Source organism: Chlorocebus sabaeus, chromosome 21 (genome assembly GCF_047675955.1).
Source record: "Chlorocebus sabaeus isolate Y175 chromosome 21, mChlSab1.0.hap1, whole genome shotgun sequence".
Lineage (NCBI taxonomy): Eukaryota > Metazoa > Chordata > Mammalia > Primates > Cercopithecidae > Chlorocebus > Chlorocebus sabaeus.
Genome location: NC_132924.1, coordinates 111,035,973 through 111,050,726, shown reverse-complemented (window position 1 = coordinate 111,050,726; position 14,754 = coordinate 111,035,973). Strand labels below are relative to the sequence as shown.

At 43.5% G+C, this 14,754-nt stretch overlaps 1 protein-coding gene across 3 annotated transcripts in view; it reads left to right on the top strand.

Moving 5' to 3' along the window:
• Positions 1-14,754, top strand: part of CREB3L2 (cAMP responsive element binding protein 3 like 2) — a 129,692-nt gene that overhangs the window by 19,483 nt on the left and 95,455 nt on the right. The window lies entirely within an intron of this gene.

The following is a 14,754-nucleotide window of genomic DNA, read 5'->3' as shown; positions in this document are numbered from 1 at the left end:
TATGGCTGGGGAGTCCTCATAGTCTTGGTGGAAGGCAAAAGGCACATCTTACATGGTGGCAGGCAAGAGACAGCTTGTGCAAGGGAACTCCTCTTTATACAACCATCAGATCTCATGAGACTTATTCGCTATCATGAGAATGATACAGGAAAGACGCATTCCTGTGATTCAATGACTTCCCACCAGGTCCCTCCCATGACACATGGGAACTGTGGGAGCCACAATTCAAGATGAGATTTGGGTGGGGACACAGCCAAATCACATTAGCAGGGGACACAATTCAACCCATAGCACTGGGGGTTAACTGGAGTTTCATAAGTTTCCCAAGGACTCATGGTGGTGACCAGAGCAGTGTGTTTTCTACTGAAAGAAACCTGTGAGAGTTGAAAACCTACATACTGAAGGTTCTTAAGCTGAGTTCATGACCTCAAGAGGGTCTGGGAATTTCCAGAAATGCCCTTCAGGGTATCGTATGTGTAGTGCATATGTGCATCTGTCATCACGTTTTCAAAAGGTTTGCTGACCTGACAGTGGTAAAAGCTACTGTCCCAGAGACTGTACCTCTAAAGTAGAGGCTGCGAGGGAGCAGGTCTGTGCACAGTGATGTCCACCACCAGCATCCCGTGTGCACCGGCCAGGACCCCCACCTCATTGTGCAGCCCCATCCCCTCGGAGCATTCCAGAGAAGCTCTGTTCCCTCTTGCTGCTAGACACTAATTAGACCTTGACTGCTGGCAGGTGAGCTTACTGCCCAAGAACTAAAGAGAGAGAGCTCTTCCCCCAAAAGCTACCCTGTGCCTCTGTACTTGAAACCTAACCCTTTGTTGACTTCTTTTACTCTTTATTTTTGGAGCAAACTCTATTTTTGGAGAATACATGAAACAAGTGACTGTCTGACATCATAAACCAGAAAAACCACTGTGCTTATTAAAGACATTTCACAGTATTCTCAAGATTCGGACTCAAAGCAGGCAACAGTAGAAGCTGGCTTTTCTGCCTCTCAGTGGAGATTTCTGGCCCCCACATTCATTCATCCCTGCTTGAGCTCAACCACTGCCTGCCTGGCTAACAGATCTCAGGAGCAGGGCTGGGACTCATGGGCATACATTTTTTGTCTGTGACTTTTTTCCTAGTTAATTTCTGTGGGATCTGGACTGTTTTCTAGCCCCATACTTATTTTTTTTCTCATTCTCTACTTCCTGGTTCTCCCACATGACTAATCCTTCTCTACACCCATGTTGAATTTTATTTGACCTCATTTGATATGTTTTCTCTAAGTCACTTCAGTCCTTTTTAAAACTTGGTAAACATGAATCCATTTTACAAGCACAGGCCCTCAGAGAATCTGGGTTTATCCTCAGGCTAGGTCACTGCTACCCCTGACCCCAAAGGACGCTGGAGGCCTTTGCCAATGCTCCACCTTCCCATTCTCCACCCAGGCTCCCTTTTCCTCCTCTCCTTTCTCTCCTTCTCTTTCCCTTTTTGTCTCCTTTGCTCTCTTCTTTCTTTTGTTCATGCAGGTCTTCCCCTCCTCCTCTGGGCTTTAACTCTGCCAGTGTTCCTAGAGCTTTGCTCAGTCCTGATAGATGTGAGGACCTGAACTCAGGGCTCGGGATCTTGTCTCAGGTTCTCTTACCTTATTGCAAGGACTCGGAGCCTTCAGCAGACCGTGCCATTCTGGACGGTGTCACATTATTTGTGTGCATTGTTAAGAGTCTTTGGAGGGGATTTCTATCTGGCATTTGGAAATTGCAGAATTGACTTTGTAAATGTCTGGAGTAGCTGGCTACAAAGGGGGGTCACATTGTGGAGGAACAGGGACCAGTGCATCAATAAAGAGCAGGAGATGTGAAGAGAGGAGCTGGTCACTCTTAGAGATTAATGAGGAATTTTGTTGGTGGCCAGTGGAAAATTGTTTCCTAGTTTGCCCTTCCCACCTCCTCCCTCTCAGTAGAAATCCTGAGGACCTTCAGCCTATAGCTCTAGTAGCTTTGGAGCCTATACAGAGAAATCCCATGTCATGTATTTTAGGAGCCTGGACCACTGGTTGGGGAAGTCTGAAAGCAGGCCTGCTTTTTACAGGTGTCTGCAATGCTTGGGGTAAGCCCTGGGCACCAGCAAGTGCCTCCCCCTTTCTCTGATTGTGTTTGTCCAGACCTGGGGTTGCTGCCCACCAATTTGGAACCTTTTTAACTGAGCCTGTGGTCACCTGCGCAACTCAGCCTGGGTGACCACTCCCCTGAGCTGCCCCAGGCCAGGTGAACCCAATGGAACGATGAAGCTCCGGCTCTGCCCATCCCCACGGTCTAGAGCAAAGAGTCTCAGTCTTGGCTGCATATCACACTTACCTGGGAGCCTAAACAGTTTTCATGCCTGGCTCCCAACCCAGGAGATTCTGATCTAATTGGTTCTGGGATGTGGCCTGGGCATCAGGCATTTTAAAAACTTTCCTAGTGCTTCCAAAGTGAAACCAAGGTTGAGAACCACTGGCTTGGAGCGTGACTGCTCAAAGCATTGTCCATGGTCTGGCAACATTCATCTCCTGGGAGTTTGTCACGAATTCAGAATCTCAGGCCCTACTCTAGACTTCCTGAATTATAATCTGAAGATCACCACATGATCCATGTGCATGTAAAATTTGAGCACTGCTGGCTGGAATATTCTGCTGCCCCTCCTGTGAGGCTGATTGAACTCACCCATCATCCGCAGGTACAGTACCACCAGGTACTGATGCCAGATCAAGCTAGATGGAGCCCAAGAAACTGACGTGGCCTCCCCAGGATCCCTTCTTGGGGGTCCATTCTATATCTGAGTTAGGCTCCCTGCTCTCTCCATTTCTGACTGATCCCTTTTATACCTGCCCACTCAGAAGTCTCAGTGTGTCTCAAGGCCAGGGATTGAAAGAGCCAGGCAGTGTTCTTTTTTTTGTTTGTTTGAGATAGAGTCTCACTTTGTCGCCCAGGCTGGAGTGCAGTGGCGCCATCTCGGCTTACTGCAGGCTCCGCCTCCCAGGTTCACGCCATTCTCCTGCCTCATCCTCCCGAGTAGCTGGGACTACAGGCACCCGCCACCACACCTGGCTAATTTTTTTGTATTTTTAGTAGAGACAGGATTTCTCCATGTTAGCCAGGATGGTCTCGATCTCCTGACCTCGTTATCCGCCCGTCTCCGCCTCCCAAAGTGCTAGGATTGCGGGTGTGAGCCACCACACCCGGCCGGCAGTGTTCTTATTTTAAAATAAGGACTGGTAGGACCAATTGCAGCCTGTGCTTTTTGATGTCTTGGCCTCATGACCCATCCTTGCTGTGCTTTACTTAGTCAGCCTGGCAGAGCCTGCCATCCTGACCCTGGAGGGTAGGAACAGGAAAATCAGGCTAAAAGGAAACGTTTCATGAAAGAAAATGGGTACAATACACTAGAGCTGGGATCTATTAGAACAGAGATGACAGGCACAAAGCACTGGTGTTCTTCCCTCCCCGTGTGTCCTGAACATGCTTCTTTTCTTTTTTTTTTTTTTTTTTTTTTTTTTTTGAGGCGGAGTCTCGCTCTGTCGCCCAGGCTGGAGTGCAGTGGCCGGATCTCAGCTCACTGCAAGCTCCGCCTCCCGGGTTTACGCCATTTTCCTGCCTCAGCCTCCCGAGTAGCTGGGACTACAGGCGTCCGCCATCTCGCCCGGCTAGTTTTCTGTATTTTTTAGTAGAGACGGGGTTTCACTGTGTTAGCCAGTATGGTCTCGATCTCCTGACCTCGTGATCCGCCCGTCTCGGCCTCCCAAAGTGCTAGGATTACAGGCTTGAGCCACCGCGCCCGGCCAACATGCTTATTTTCAACACAGATCTTTCCCCTACTGAGCTCAGACTTAATGCTAGTTCCTCTGTCAATAGGGCACACCAGGCAGACATATTCAATTACTTATGATGCAACTATTTTGAAATTTCTTTTTCCCAGAGTAGCATCATTTACCGCTCTCGTTGTGAGTCTTGAGTTTTGTCCCACAGCTTCCAAGTTCTCAGATCACATCTTTGAGGTGCCATCAGACCTTCGCCTCATCCCACCATGCATGGGGCCACTCTAGGCCCTCACAGGCAGTTGGTGAAATGAGTATGTGTTTCTCGTTGAGGTTTTCATCCACAGCTGTCTTCCACAGATGTTTCCTGAGCAGCTCTGTGCCCAGTGCTGCAGTGGGCTATGTGTTGGAAGAACACAAACTTAGTGGAGACCCAGCAGCCTGCCTCAGCTGCGTCACTTACTGCCCGAGTCAGGACAGCCCCAGTCGTCTCATTTCTCATCACCCAGGGGGAATGACAGCACACTGAGTCACTCAGCTTCTTGACCCCTGTGTCACTGCCTGACCAGTGTCTTACGTTCTTTTCCCACTCACCACTATTTGAAAACAATATGACATGACTTCCTAACCTTTACATCATACCAGGGCTGCCATTGCCACCTTCCAGAACCACCTCAAATCACCATCTCGGTTGATTTGAGCTCAGGAGTCAGGCACATGAAGGAGTGAAGCTGGTCAGGGACATCATAGGGAGGAGGAGGGACAGAGGGGATAGGGAAGTTCAGGACCTGCTTAAAGGAAGCAGCTGCCACTCAGCTCCAACGGACCCTTACCATTTTTAATTTGGACCCAGTGTTTTCAGATGATCTGACTTCAAAAGATGTTAGAAATACAGATTTTATATGTGTGTAAAATCTCTTGCTTTATATATAGAAACAGATGATCTCTTGAGAGATATAGAGTTATCTCTGTATATAGAGATATGTATAGAAATAATCTCTCTATATATAAATAGAGAAAGTATAAACTTGCATGCATTAATCTTGCAGTGTATTTTCTCATTGTGTATGTATATATCGCTTTTCTCTACAGCATAATTCCTCTTTGATAATGCCCTTTAGGGCACAACTAGTTATCGGTAACTGAGTGTATCTTAATCATTATGGCCGCTTCTGTTTTTTCATGAATAAAGGTTATTCAAATGTTATCATATAGTTTCTTTGCACCCAGTATTTATTTCTGAATCATTTGTCACAAGAGAGAGTGTGCTGATGAAATTCTAAGTGTGTGTATTTAAACATTTTTTTTTTTTTGAGCGAGGGGAGAAAAAGCTATATGCATTTCATTGCCGTCTACAAGTTTCTTTCAGGTTATGTTCATCGGTTTGTGTATATACAATATGAAGAATGATCTGAAGTAATTGTGCTGTATTTGTGCTGTATTTATGTTTATCCACCAGTCTTTAATTAAATGTATATAATAATATATATAAACATATATAGTATATATTACATGTAAATATATATTTTATGTATTTATATATAGAGAGAGAATGAGAGAGAGAGAGAGAGAGAGAGATTGTTGCCCTGGCTGGTCTTGAACTCCTTGGCTCAAGTGATCCTCCTGCCTTGGCCTCCCAAAATGCTGGGATTATAGGTATGAACCACCATGCCTGGCCAAATCTCTTGCTTTTAAAAAGTTGCCCACTATATTCTGCCAACAAATGCAGGGGGAAAAAAAAAACTACAAAAAACATAAAGTAGGTGTCTTATGGGCCACTCAGAGATAAATTGTGGACTTTCCCAAAATTCAGACAGATTTAACAGATACTCACCTGTGTAAACTGCACTGAGATAGTCTAGGTCTAGGCATGCACTGTATTTTACCTGTGTTTTATAAACAGACAGCTATTTCTGCAACCCTCTGAAATGCCTGTGGAATTAGACCCGGGACATTCTATTTTCTTTTTTTCTGCTTTTCAAGCTCATCTTTTCTATCATAAAGTCTATTTTAAGAGTAATTATTCTATATGGCCTTGACTTCAAGTTTTCTTAAAATGCTTTGAGATTAGAAGAAGTTGTCCAGAAGTCAAGATACTTGCATTTTTGGATTCCTTGTTCTCCATGGTCTCTGATTTGTTTTTGTTTATCTTGGTCTCTTCTGCTTCATTTGTAAGGTAAAATGATAATACCTATTGATTTCACAAAGCTGATATGATTACTAAGATTGTGAGGAATCTCTTCAGAAAAGGCTAATTGTAAGGCATCAAGTTTGAACTATAAGGCAGTGTTGGAAACTGCTTCTACATTTCTTCTCCTTTTTTTTTTTTTTTTTTGAGACAGAGTCTTGCTTTCTCACCCAGGCTGAAGGGCAGTGGCATGATCTTGGTTCACTACAACCTCCACCTCCCAGGTTCAAACAATTCTCATGCCTCAGCCTTCCAAGTAACTGGGACTACAGGTGTGCACCACCACACCCAGCTAATTTTTCTGTTTTTAGTAGAGTCAGGGTTTCCCCATGTTGACCAGGCTGGCCTCAAACTCCTGACCTCAAGTGATCCACCCACCTCAGCCTCCCAAAGTGCTGGGATTACAGGTGTGAGCCACTGTGCCCAGCCCTACATTTCTTTTTAAACAAAACAAGATTTGTTGTTACATATGGTTATCTGTCTGTCTATCTATCTATCTATCTATCTATCTATCTATCTATCTATAATTTACTGCCTTCAAAATGAAATTAATTTTCCAGGTCTTTTGGAAATGGCTACTAATGATGTAGTTAGATGCCCAGTGGGTTATACCAAGATTCTTTCCTGAGTCATTATTTGTCATTCCTTTTTCCAAGCCCCTGTAAGTATTAACTGTCCCCACAGTCTTATTTTGTAATCGTTGTGTTGTTGCATAACCATTTCACTTGTGTGCTCTGGGTCTCTTAGAGGACAGAAGTGGAGATGCTGCTTACCAGTAGCTTCTGCCACCTTGGCGCTTTGGTTTTGAACTGTCTGGACTAGAAAATCTAGGCAGGGTTTATTGCTAATCCCATTTGCTTCCTTTTGCTGGATTTTGAGAGGCCCTGCAACCCCATTTCCATGCAGGCTTCCACTGTAGTTGGGAGGCAGAATAATGGGGGAGGAACCCGGGAAGGATGGTTGGAGGTGCAGGTGCAGGGGCAGGGGCTGTGTTTAAGTGTGGAAGCTCAGGGGGTGTCTGTTTTTAGACCTGGATTTCCCCTTCTGCAGCCTCATTTCTAAAGGAATGAAGGGAATTTTCTCTTTCCACCTCCCACCCCATTCCTTGGCCTTTGCTTCATTTGTCGATGGTTGGTGTCATGTGTGGGTGCGTACGTGCAAGAAGATGGCAGGCTGCTGGCTGCGTACCCTGTATAGCTTATGATGTTCCTCAGGCTCCACCCACTGGCCTCTCCCACCCTCTCTGGGCAGGGCTCATGGGAGGCAGAAGCATTCTCCCCTATTCCTTGGGTTGCACATTTGAATTACTTGGGGAGATTTTTAAAAAAAATACTAATGCCTGAGCCCCACTCAAAACTGACTAAATTAAAATTTCTGGAGATGGGGCGTAAGATTTTTAAAAATAATCTCCAGATGGGATTTGTATTTATACTGAGGTCTGCCATTTACTCTGTAATGCATAAAAAATAAAGTGGGGTGATGGATGAATATATCAACCGGTAGGTTTGTGATAAGCAGGAACAATGAAATATTAATGGTGTTATTTAGGAGGTAGGCATATGGTATTCATTATAAAGTTCTTTCAACTTTGCTCCGATTTGCATATTTTAAATTAGAATGCAGGGAAAAAACCAAACATAACCACTTCTCCAGATGATTGTAATATGCAGCCAGGTTTGAGGCTCACTGGACAAAAGGATAAAATAGCGAGTGGCCACTGCATTGAGGTGCTCAGGGCAGGAAATCTGGGGCTGATGCCACCCAAGGCTTGAGTGTGGAGATCAGTGGAGAGAGACTACATTAGTTCTCTGGGTAAGGGGTGTCGAGTAAGCAGATTTTGGCACATGCCTGGTGGCTGGGTGGCCATATATTTAGGAAAGGGACCCAAGGATGCCCAACCGGGAAAGTAGGTAAGAGCAGACTCCTGGCTGATAAAATATCCATGTTGAACCCAATACTTGGTTAATCAGAGTTCTGAGGGCCATTGGGCCACATTATTAGCAAAGAGAAAGAGTTGTTTTTGGAAGATGCTGATTCCCTAATTGGAGATGATGTGTGCGGAACATCTGGTTCCCACTTATGGGATCATACTCTTGGAGCAGAGAAACACTGAGGGTCATCTGGCTCAGCTTCCCACTCGGTGTCTTTCCCAGTGGCCTGAGCTGAATTGTATTGGATTTATGCAGCTGGATGGAATGATTCTAAGGTCAACCTTTTAAGGGCAAAACTACTTTGAATTCCAGAGAATGACTGTAGTTTAAACCTGTTTTCCCAAAAGAAAAATAAAAGTTGTTTTATGCAAAGCTTGATTGTCTCTCTCTTTCCTGCTGTTTAATCAATTTATTTACTTCTTTTCTTTTTTAATTTTTAAATTTAGTTTTGGGCTCTAACTGAATCTTTCCTGCTGTTTTAAAATTGGATGTTGAGGTGCTGGAAGACGCAGAGAGCGTCTAGAAGTGTGTCGTGTGCTACTTGTGTGTTACTTCCTGTGGAGTCATGGGTCCTGGTCCTCCCCGAAGTGTGCAGAATGAAGTCTCTTTCTAATGCTTTTAAGAAGTACAGAAGCAAAGGCTCTTCTGTCCTGCCTGTGAGGCTGGGGAACAAAGGACAAAGGCCCTTTAAAAAAGAGAGAAGGGGCGAGAGTCCTGCAGATGTGAGGTTGCAGTGTGTGTCAGCCCGCCTGGGAGCTGCAGCCAACTGATTGCAGAGGCCCAAATATGGGACTCATTTGTGGGTTCTGCAAGAAGAAATAGCCTGCTGGTTATGAGTAACCGTAAGTCCCCTTCTGAGAGCCTCTTGGGCTCACAGCAAATTTAATCTGTTCTCCTGGACTTTTGGAGCTTTGATATGGATTAAACTCCTCATGAGTTCTATACAACTGATGGCCTTGTTGAGCTTGATCTATAGCTTTTAATGTCAGATAAATATTAATTTCCATGCCCTTTCATCTTTTAGAGTAACCAATATTTTTATAATGCTTTACAGTTTATAAAACATATCCATATACCTTATCTTCCTTGATTCATGCAACTTCCTAAAAGGTCTGAGTATTTCAAGGCTTGATGCTGAAATGTCATCTCTTCTCATTCTGTAACTTTTTCTTGGGCAGCACTTCAGTTGGCATCTCTATCATGATGGGCCCATAATTTTTATCTTTAGAAGACTGGATTATCCAGTTGCCACCTTGTCTCTCCACTGGACTATCTTAAAGGTTCCTCAACTTTCAGAGGCTCTACCCCAAACCTGTTCCCTATCTCCAGCAAATGGTGCAGTCAAACATTCACTGGGGCAGGCCAGGCACCTAGGAGCCATCCTTGATGTCATTCTTTCTCTCCTAACTTGTATCCCATCTGTCACTCAGTCCTGTGGCTCTTCCCTCTTGAATAGCTTGACTCCATTCACTTCTTTCCATCTCCTTGGTCACCTCATTAGGACTGAGCTATCCCTGTCTTTTGCCAGGACTATTGCAGTAGCCTATTAACAACTTCCCTCATATCTATTCTCCCTTCTCTCTCTTTCCTATCATCCCCAAGTTTAGGAGAAATCTTTTCAAAATGCAAATCTGACTATGTCACTGTCATTCCTTAAACCCATCAATGGCTTTATATTGTGGTTATGATAAAAGCACAATTCCTAATAAGGCCTTCACCTCCCTCTATGGTGTGACTATTATAGCTCTTCCCTGACAATCTGTGTTCCATCCATGAGTCTCCTTCCCGTGTTTTTTTTTTTTTTTTTTTTTTTTTTTTGAGACAGAGTCTCTCTCTGTCGCCCAGGCTGGAGTGCAGTGGCGCGATCTTGGCTCACTGCAACTTCCGCCGCCTGGGTTCACGCCATTCACCTGCCTCAGCCTCCCAAGTAGCTGCAACTACAGGTGCCTGCTATCACGCCCGGCTAATTTTTTATGTTTTTAGTAGGGACAGGGTTTCACCATGTCAGCCAGGATGGTCTCGATCTCCTGACCTCGTGATCCACCTGTCTCGGCCTCCCAAAGTGCTGGGATTACAGGCGTGAGCCACCGCGCCCAGCGTCCTTCCCCTTTTTAAGATCTTTAAATACATTTCTTCCTGCCATGGGGCCTTCGTACCTCCAGTTGGTCCTGGCTGGAACACTCTTTTCACCCTTTTCCCTTTGCCTGGTGCTTAGCCTTCAGTTTGTGCTCAAGCCATAAGGAAACTCTTCCTGCTTTTAGAGATCTATGTTCCTTTATTTCAGAGGGGTTATAATGTTTCATATCGTTGATTCATTATTTTGATTGTTTCGCCTCTTCTCTCCCATTATTGTAAGTTCCAGTAGAGCAAGAGTCTATTTGCTTTTCATCACCATCGTACCTCAGTACCCAGCTCTCAGGAATATTTGTTCAATGAATGAAACCAGTGGGGTAGGCAGGACAAGTATTTTTATTCATTTTCTTTTTACACACGGAGGTTGATTTTTTTTAAACAGCAGATGCTTGGCATTATTTTATTTCTAATTTTATAGTATGGATATTTCTGCCTCAGGTAGGTTCTCTGTGCTATCATTTCTCGGTGTTGGCTTGTTCCAGATTCACTACAGCAGAGACAATGATGAGCAGTGATTGGTTTGGGAATACTCCCCAGAACGTGCAATGCCAGCTTATAAAATGTTTTCAGGTTGTTGGAAACCTTGTGAAAACGTGCATACTTAACTACTGGAGAATTTAACTGTGAAGATGAATGGGGGAGCCATTCATCAGAAGCCCTGTAGGGATAATTGATTAAACAATGCCAGGAGGTTTGTAAGAGGAGGATTTGAAGACTGAGTTGTAAAGCTGTGGCTGACTAAGGTCCTTCTGGCCAGTCTGACTTTTTTGCTTTGTGGCATTAGGCATTAGTGTCTCAGATCCATCATATTAAGTCTCTGGGCTTACTCACTGATCTCATGTTGGATGGGCCCTGGGCTGCTACCTTCTTGACTTTAGGACATCTCTTGTTACCTTTTTGCTGCTCTCCCACCGAGGAGCACAGTAGACTCCAACTCACTCTAGGTGAGTTTTCCTCTAGCTCCTGAGGGTCATGTGCCTTTCCATTGTGTTCAAGGAGAATAGGCACTGGTGGGCTATTGTTTGGGAAACTGTGTTCCTTGGTGCAGTACTAAACCTATTTAGTTAAAGTTATCAACTTTAGCACACCCTCACCATGAGTGTATGGATTCCCCTTAGGACCTAAGTCTTCTACACAAGGCAAATAAGTTGGAATAGGGATCTCTGTGATTAAGGTCATCATTAGTTGAAGAATTTCAAACCATTTTAGTTTTTCATGATATGCTATTTCTTCAATTTTCTCATGTGGATTTGGGGTGTGTGTGTCTGTGTTCTCTCATGTGTAAATATTTTCATAGAGGCCCTGAAGCTGCTTTCCTATATCGGGATTTGGGGACATTCCCCCAAACAAGAGGACTTTGTTACCAGGGTGTCCATCCGGGGCCTTGCTGGTATGAAAATGCTCCCTGGGTTGATCCACAGTGTATTTATTCATGCATGTTACAGACGCCTTAGAGTTTAGCTCCCTTAGGTGACTGTGGAATTTAAAATAAGAAATCAACCTTTATCCTAGGTTTATTATTTTTCTTTTCTATATATAAGAGATATATATATATATTTTTCAGAGACAGGGATCTCACTGCATTGCTCAGGCTGGTCTCAAACTCCTGGCCTCAAACTATCCTCCTATCTCAGCTTCCCAAATAGCTGGGATTACAGATGTGAGCCACTAGACCTGGCTTCCTTTTACTTATTAAGAAAAAAATACTGTTCTTATCGTTCATTACAAAAAGAGTATTACCTCATTAAGGAAACTAAAGAACAAGCAAAAAAGACAACGCTCTCTTTTTTTGTTTGAGATAGAGTCTTGCTCTGTTGCCCAGGCTGGAATGCAGTGGCATGATCTTGGCTCACTGCAATCTCTACCTCCTGGGTTCAAGCAATTCTCCTGCCTCAGCCTCCCAAGTAGCTGGGATTACAGGCGTGCACCCCACTCCCGGCTAAGTTTTGTATTTTCAGTAGAGCCGGGTTTCACCATGTTGGCCTGGTCTCAAACTCCTGACCTTGTGATCCGCCTACCTCAGCTTCCCAAAGTGCTGGGATTACAGGCCTCCCAAAGTGTTGGGATTACAGGCATGAGCCACTGTGCCCAACCAAGACATCTGTCAAAAGCTCATTATGCACTCCCCAAACTGCTGTTAATGTCTCTTGTGTTAGAGTTCAGATTTTTGTTTATGAATACTTCTTTTACATAGCTATTAATATAACTTATATTCATATAACTATTGTGACATGCTCCTTTGTATTTAATAATGGACATTTTCCTATTTTAATACTTAACCATTACTTTTTTTTTTTAAGAAAGTAAATAAATGAACGAATGGTTACTCCATAGACAGAGCAGCCCATCCATCACTTTTTAATGGCTGTGTATTATTCATTGAGTGTATGTTTTGTAGGTTCTTAAGTGACATTCAGTTGTTAGGATTTTAGGTTATTTCCCATTTTTCCCTCTTTTAAATAGGTTGGCTTAATGTTTAATTAATAGTTTTAGAAAAATGGAAAGAGCAAGAATATACATTAGAAACAGTCCGTGGCTTTTTTGTTTTTGGACCATCCAGAGAAGTTAATGATTAAGGTAAGAACATATGATAAGGTTCTTTACAATGGGAAAAGAGATCCAGGGGATTAGGGTTGCAGGGAGCAAGGACCGGTGTTTTGTGCGCACTCACACATCACAGCATAGCCGCAAAAAGATCGAGTTCTGCGGTGTCTGCAGTATGCCTTAGTGTCCTTCATAACAACTTGTATGTCTCCCCGGATCCAATTTTTTTTTTTTTTTTTTTTGAGACAGAGTCTCGCTGTGTCTCCCAGGCTGGAGTGCAGTGGCGCCATCTCGGCTCACTGCAAGCTCCGCCTCCCGGGTTCACGCCATTCTCCTGCCTCAGCCTCCCAAGTAGCTGGGACTACAGGTGCCTGCCACCACGCCTGGCTAATTTTTTGTGTTTTTAGTAGAGACGGGTTTCACCATGTTAGCCAGGATGGTCTCCATCTCCTGAACTCGTGATCTGCCCGTCTCGGCCTCCCAAAGTGCTGGGATTACAGGCGTGAGCCACTGCGCCCGGCCCCAATTTTTTTTTTAAACATAATTCTGACTCTGGAAATAAATAGGCACCTTTAAGCTCTGTGTAGACGTGATTTTGTTTTTTCTTTAAGTTTGTGTGTATCTCTTAATATGTGTGCTAACTTTATTTAGGGACTAGGTTCATCCTGATGTTGGAAGCATGCCATTCTCCAGGCTTTTTAAAAATAGGGATATTCTTAAGTATCTCACACTGAGGCACCCAGCTATAAAGTAACTGTAGTGTGGGTAGGTGCACACTGCATAAACACTTCTTCTGTAAGCTGGAGAAGTAGCTGGAGGAGGAATCTGTTCTTCGAACAAGGCACATGCTGTTGGTTCCAGACATTCTTTTTGCTGGAGGATACAAAAGTGTGTTTAACGGTTGCTGGCCCCACGCCCGCTCTCCAGCCCTATGGAATGTGCTCTGTCTGGGCCACACTCCCAGTCATCAAGGCAGTTACTGTGGAAAGGAAGAAGCCAGCTCTTCAGTTCCTTGACCTGAGCTTTTCCTGCCAAAAGAAGGAATCTGTTTTGAAGATTGGGTTTCCCACCTGGACCCTGCCCACCCCACCCACCCCCTTCTGTGAACTGTCCGGCTTATTGAAGAAGATCCATTTCTTCTTCTTACAGTTGCTGTTTCTTCACTGCAAGTGATTCGCCCTGAACATAAAGTTAAGAAACAGAGTTTATAAGAAACTTTATTTGGTAGAGAAATGTCACCCCATTCTCTCGTTAAAAGATACGATATCTGGATTGATTCCAGTATGTGTGGTTTTTGGCACACACCATCTTTCTGAAATTGCTTCTCTGTGTTTTATGTAAGAGGAAGAAAGAAAAAGAAAGTTCTAAAATGAAATGGTCAGCTTATTGTTTGGAATTCTATTTGGGCAGTTTTAGTGAAGATAGTACTATACATCCTGTCTTTTCTCATATCAGTAATAATAATAACTTCTGTGACTTATTACATTTAACTCTCATAATCAACCCTTTGTATTCCATACCATTTTGGGCACCATTTTACAGATGAGGAGACTGAGGCTTGAAGAGGTTAAGAAACTTGCTCTTTATATGGTATCCCAGTGTAGGCAGCCTGACTCCAGAGCTGGATGATCTTCTAACCGCCCATGGCAGTGCTTTCAAGTCAGTTGGAAGAACTTATTATGCAAATTAAAATACCCTGGGCCTCTGGGAAACATTTGCTTCTTAGATTGTATTTCTTTTCTTTTTTATTTTGAAAAAGTTTAAACCTGAGAAAAGTTGTAAAAATAATACAGTCAAGACATACATCCTTTGACTAAATTCATCAATTGCTAGTATTTTACCATATTAACTTATTTTTCTGTCTTTCTGCATATGTGTATGTTGTGTGTGTGTGTGTGTGTGTATGTGTGTGTGTTTGATGACCCTTGAAAGTTAGTTGAGACATTATGGCATTTCATCTCTAAATACTTCAGCTGGTATCTTGGAAGAAAGAAGACATTCTGCTAAACAACCTCAATGAAAATCATAATGCTCAAAAAAATTTTACATTAATACAGTGCTATTATCTAAGGCATTCATGTTCAAATTGCCCTAGTTGTCCCCAAAATGTCCTTTATAGCCTTGTCTTTTTCTGATCCAATTTATTAAAAAGCAAACTTTGCTTTTATGAT